Source organism: Microcebus murinus, chromosome 5 (assembly GCF_040939455.1).
Source record: "Microcebus murinus isolate Inina chromosome 5, M.murinus_Inina_mat1.0, whole genome shotgun sequence".
Classification (NCBI taxonomy): domain Eukaryota; kingdom Metazoa; phylum Chordata; class Mammalia; order Primates; family Cheirogaleidae; genus Microcebus; species Microcebus murinus.
Window position 1 is genome coordinate 10451492 of NC_134108.1, and position 6000 is coordinate 10457491.

Below are 6000 nucleotides of genomic sequence, written 5' to 3' on the forward strand. Positions count from 1 at the left end.
GTTATGGCTCTTTATATTATTGGCAAAATATTTGTTTTTCCTACACAAGTTTGCTCATCCCTTGTGCATGTATTTGCCCATTTTCACCAAGGCCTGGACAAATGGGTACCAAGGCCTTGGTGCAGAGCTTTTCAAATTCTGTAGGATCTCACAGAGGTGTCTTACGCTTTGCAGGGGAGAGTGAGATGGTTCCTGATCATTCTACTTGCTCCCTTGACTCACAGCAGATCACATTTTGTCTTTTTTATATATCAGAGTATTATGTACATTCTGTTCAAGCAAAAGGACTCTGCTGCTGTAAGGTAAAATCAATAAATTGAAAAGTGCTGGTATAGGGTAAACCCATGACTACAATTGGAAAAACGGCCACTAATGTAGGTTGTACTGAGTGTGGATAAACATTATCAGTATTGTAGAGCATTTGCTGTATCACAGATTAATGTCTTTATATGTCATGGGTCAAAGTAAAGAAAATAGGTAATTGCTTCTTTTCTTAGCAGCGAAACCATTTTCCACCACTTTATTTGTGAGTTTGGAGCACTGGGAAGGATGGGGGTGGGGTGGTTTAGGACAAAGAGATTTATGATCTTCTGAATTGCTACAGTGACCTAAAGAAGGCTGACTGCGAATCCCCAAATATTTAACATGCAGATAAAACAGACACTGAGGGTGACTGGGCTCGTTAAACTCTGCCTTAAATTAGCGAAGTATAAATATAAAATTATTCTTCTCTTTCCTAAGGACACCAGATGGTTGAAGGACACCTGTATGGACATTTGAACACATCTGTAGATCTCAGTTTTAGCAAGAACTTTGGAGACGTCCCTCAGCACAGGCCCCTTCCAACATTTTTTCCTTCCTTGTGCAAGTTATTCCTCACCTGGAGGCTCTTCTGTCAGCCTCCATAGTCCATCCCAGCCCTCAGCGGGGCCTTTGCTTGTCTGTCTATGAGATGGGGCCTACTACAGAGACCACCTCTGCGTCTCATGTTATGCTTACGTGCAGCCAAGCACCAGGGGAACCCGACTGTCCTGGTTTCCTGGGACTGAGGTGGTCACTAGAGTGTCATTGGAATGTCAGGCTTTCAGTGCCGAAACCAAGAACACCCCTGGGGTGAGTTGATTATCCTGCCAGCATCCTCACCTCTGTCCTCTCACCTTCTGCCCAGAGTAGTCCCCCGAAGACTCTGTCTTTGGCTCAAAGAAACTCAGCAAAGGCTGGCTTAAGAGGGGCTTGTCATGAACCCCCTGAATTCTTGAACCCACCAGTGAACTCTACAGGTTCTCCAGCTCATACCTGGTTTTACTTTGACAATGTCTCGTTGCTAACCATTCCCAATTCTGGCTCTTGCCTCTGCTGAGACCTGCTAGATCTGAAACCCCAGGTTGTATTTTCTGTCCCTGCTTTCTCATTCTGGTCAGTATTTTTGTGGCCCTTGGCTTGGCAAATTCTGGTTCCTCACTCACAAGGTGCTGCCCCTCAAGGCTCAGGCAAGCTGGGCATCCATTAATGACCAGTTAATGAGTGGATATTAAGAGTAAAACAATTGTGGTAATAATCTTTAAGTTCAAATTCAAACCAATTATCTGCCCATAGGAAGAACTAAAGCCTGGAACACTACCCAGTTCATTAAGGAGGCACAAGATGTCCAGGGAAGTTTAAGCATTCTAATCCTGGCAAGCTGCTGTGGGGAACCTCAGTAACCCGAAGGTTGCCTTTGGGCAGGGCAGGTAAATGGTGGCAGTTTTCCAAAGACAGGTTCTCTGAGCTGTGTGTAATTAGTTAAGCCTCAGTTTTGGTTGAAGAGCTGACTGTGAATAGTAGAACCTTCCAGGTGTTTGATGACAAAGTTCTTACCTAGGAAGAGAGGAGACAAGACACCAATGAGGAATGACACGCCCTCAGGGCCTCTCAGGAGTGATTTCTGCTGCAGGCCATCCACCCACTCATTCCTTATTCACTCATTCATCCATTCAACAAATAGTTTTGAGCCAACGCCAGGCATTGTTCCAGGAACTGGGGTTATAGCAGTTGACAAAATAGACAAATATCCCAGTCACAGAGTTGACATGTGAGTGGCCAGAGAAAGGTGACAAACAAAAAAACACAAAATTTTAAAATATTTATATAAAAACATATAAAAAAGAGAAAAAGGGAATGTCAGGGGAAGGGTTGCAGTTTGAAAAGGGTAGTGAAAGGACATTCTCAATGAGAGGGTGACATTCAAGGGAAGACTTAAAGGAGGTGACGGAAGCAGACACACAAACACGGCTGCAGGAGGGAGGAGGACCGTGCACGGCTCCCGAGGCCGGGACAGCCTGGAGTGTTGGAGGGGTGGGGAGGAGCCCGCATGGCTGGACAGTGAGGAGGGTGAGGGGAGAGAGAGCAGGAGCCCTGCCTTCATCACTGCCGGACCCCGCAAACCCCCAGCCCTCCTGGTTTGAGGAGTCACACTGACACCCTTTGTCCTGGTCACCTCCCTTATCCCACTCCTCTATGGGCCACTGAGCCCTGACCTGGCCCCGGGTGACCTGGGTTAGAGTCCCAGTGTGCCCCCAATTCATGTAGCCACGTGACCTTTTCTGGCCTTGGTTTCCTCACCATAAGATTGGGGCTTGGGCTGGCCAATTTCCAGCTCTTCTCATCACTGAAGTTCAAGGGTTCTTGCAAAAACACACCTTAGTGTGATAGGATTTTACTTCGTATGCTAATATAATTCTTCTTATTATTCTGTAATGCCTGTCTTTATTCCTGGTAAATTTTTTTTTCTATAAGTATTTGATTTTAGGTGTTTTTTTTTTTAATTTCAGCATATTATGGGTAAATTTTTTTGTTTGAATTCTGCTTAATCTGATACTAATATGTGCACTGTACCTTCAACATACATGTGAAAAACACAAGCAAGAAACTGAACTACAATGAAATATTTTAAATCTCACTATTATTATTATTTTGTTATTGGCGAGTTGACAGGGAAAGACTGTGAGTCACGACGAGGATGCAGAGTTCAGGGACATTCGGTAGACTGTCATTTGCCTGTACAACCGTTAGGTGCCTTCACATGTGTTGTTAAACAGTTCATGTTTTTAACCTCAAAATACATGAGAAAAGGTAAAGGACATAACATTAGTGACGCTGACAGATGAGGAAACTGAGGGCGAGTGGATTTCAGGACATCACCTAACTGGTTAATGGTGTCTCAGGTCTGAGTCTTACGATTTTTCTCCCTGTTGCAGTGAGATGGCCCAGCCATGGCTGTTTTCAGACATGGCTGCTGCAGTGACACGTGGTGACAGAGTCCTCCTCTCTCGGCCCTGCTTGGTTCTCGGGGGCGTTGTCTTTTTCTGCAATGCACGCCGGCCCACCACACATGGAGACCTGGAGATTTCCCTCCATTCATTCCACCCGCGAGCACTGACAGAGCTCCTGAGGTTAGGACAGTCCAGCGGGGAAACAGGCGGACAGTAAGGATGACCTGTCAGAAGTGCCTAGAAAATGGTACTCAGCTGTACTTTTGAAGCTCTGGGTGCAAGGGGGATGTGAGTTGCGCCCAAGGGAGCAGGCAGGGGGAACCCGAGAAGGGTTTGGGAGCCCGAGAAGGCTCCGCGGAGAAGACAGCACCGCAGCTGGCTTGAGGGAATGGGCAGGAGTGTGCCAGGCATAGAAAGAGCAAGTGGCATGCAGCCAGGCTCGCTGCAGACAAAACCGTGTTCATGGGAAAGCACAAGGCACGTTTGGAATCAGCAGTCATCTGTCACGGGTAGAGCCAGAGTGAGTTGAGAGGAGAAGGGAGATGAGGCTTGAGAAGGTAACTGCAGAGAAGCAGGACATCTCAAGTTTCATATACTCAAGATGTTAACATCTAGGAGAAGACTCAGAGCGAAAATGTTGCCCACAGGTGAGAAATTGGGTCCTTTTGATGCCTTTTTCCTTTAACTTAGTTTTCAGGTGAACCTGCTGCATCTCTTAATTCCCTGGTCCTTACTTTGCTCCCACGCCCTCCCTTACCTCTGTTTTGTGTGCTCCAGGGTGGTGCATGCTTTGCTCACCCCTTTCTTCCTCCCCGCTTTTCTGATGAAAGTTCTGGTCCGTCTGATGAGATCTGGCTCCTTGGATATGGCACAGATACCCACTTAGTTGTATTTCAGTTCCTTTGCCTGCAAAAATCTCAGATGGAGCTTTAAGCATCATGGAAGACCTTCCTCAAGGGGGACTTGAAGTGCTCTGGGAGAAATATGCAGGCGAGACCCTTTCCAAGGGGCAGGACAAGGAGAGCCAACACGCCACTCTTCCTGGGGCTGGGAAATGGTCCGGCAGCAGGTTTCTGAAAAGAAGACTGTTAATTTCTGAACCTAGAAAATAAATTGACTCCTGGACCCAGAAAATGCTCTTCCAAGTTGCAAAAAAACAATCATTCTTTTTAAATGGGGTAACATTTCTGGAATATATCGTTCCCAAAATAAGATCCTCCAATTTGGAAAAATCTAGCTGAAATAAATGAAAATAACAGATGGAAGAGAAATAACAGAAGTTATCCAAAGAACAGCAAGAGATATGAAGTGGGGAATCATCTGTCTAGAAAATGGTACTCAGTTGTACTTTTGAAATTAAAGGTACATTGGCTTCTGAAGAGATTGCAATTTTTCTCTTGACAGTTCCCCTTTCCACATTATGTCCTTTCTGGGCCAAGGTTAGTGCCGAAGAGGTATAGTTTTCTTTTCTATTCCTGCTTTTCCCATTTGTGCAGTTTCCATCTGTTCCAAGGTGTTAAGATCAACTGTTCTGGTCTCCTGGATAAAGGTTTGGGCTCTTGGCAGAGTGCTGGATAAATACAGAGTCATGCTATTAGCATAGGGATGTTTAATAACGGATTGTTTATGTTCTTTCAGGCTCGTCTGAGTGCAACCCCGAGCAGCGTGGGCCCCTCGGCAGCCTGGAGAGGGCACCTGCCAGCAGGGCTGAGCCTCCTGCTCCCACCTGCAGCCACCAGAGCCCTCTGCAGGAGCCTCCCGGCCTCCCCGAGGGCGCCCTCCACAGCCCTCGTTTTGAAGAGCACAGGTTTGCTATTTCATTGACAAGGCAGACTATTTGGGTTACAGGATTCATCATTCTGTGTGTGTGTGTGTGTGTGTGTGTGCATGTGTGCGCGCGCGCCTTAGCTGGGAGAACGTGGCACATCGCTGACTTTCTATGCTTCCGTCATCCTTCCTGACCTCTCTCCCAGTGACTCAGTGGAGCAGCCTGTGAAAACCCTTGAGTCCCCCCCCCCCCCCCCCCCCCCGGGAGGCAGTAGCTTAGGGCTTTTGTTCCCGGCTGCATCAGCGCCCTGCCCAGCTGCTCACCTCTTCCTCAGGTTGCTGAGAGGCTTTTTTGCAGAGAAAGAGATGGAAGCTTTGGCCAATGTCATCATAGTCTCCTCTTTGGGTTTCCCTCTATGTCCGGTCCCTACCCCGTGTGTGTGTCTGGTCTAGTGACCTGAGCTGTCCCTCCGCAGGGCTGCTGGCGCTTTGTTCCTCTCTGTGCCGACGTCCTGCCCACCCTCCCCTCCCCCGGCTCTCCGTACCCCTCCAGAGTTAAAGGCACAACTTAGGCAGAAGGCATTCCTGGCCCTGCATCACAGCATCTCCAATGTCTCTGCAGTAAGATGACAGCGGGAGAGACAGAGGAGGAGGAAAGAGGGGGGAATGGGTCACCTCTCCAGTCCACACCCCCACCGAGGCCCTACCCTGCCGCAGTTCCGAAGCCCTGGGTCCTGGAGGAGACGCACGCGCACGCCAGCTCCCTGCGGCCTCGGTAAGGGCGCCGAGAAGAGTGAGGCTGACCTTGCCGTTGACTCACGTCCCATGTCATTGCAGTTTTAAAAATGGGTGCTGAGTAACTTCAGAGACGTGTTGAAATGGGGCGCCGTGGTGGCTCCCTGGGAGTGTCAGCGTCAGCAGCACCCGAGTGAGAGCTGGGGAGGGCCCCAAAATCAGATACTGCAGGCCTTCCAGGTTTTCC

General features: G+C 48.3%; 1 long non-coding RNA gene across 1 annotated transcript in view; it reads left to right on the plus strand.

Annotated features, from left to right (window-relative positions):
* Positions 1–4848, plus strand: part of LOC105868592 (uncharacterized) — a 443787-nt gene extending 438939 nt beyond the window's left edge. The window contains exon 6 of the long non-coding RNA XR_012919252.1: positions 3237–4848. This is a non-coding gene — a long non-coding RNA (uncharacterized LOC105868592). The remainder of the gene's footprint in view (positions 1–3236) is intronic.
* The last annotated feature ends 1152 nt before the right edge of the window (positions 4849–6000 follow it).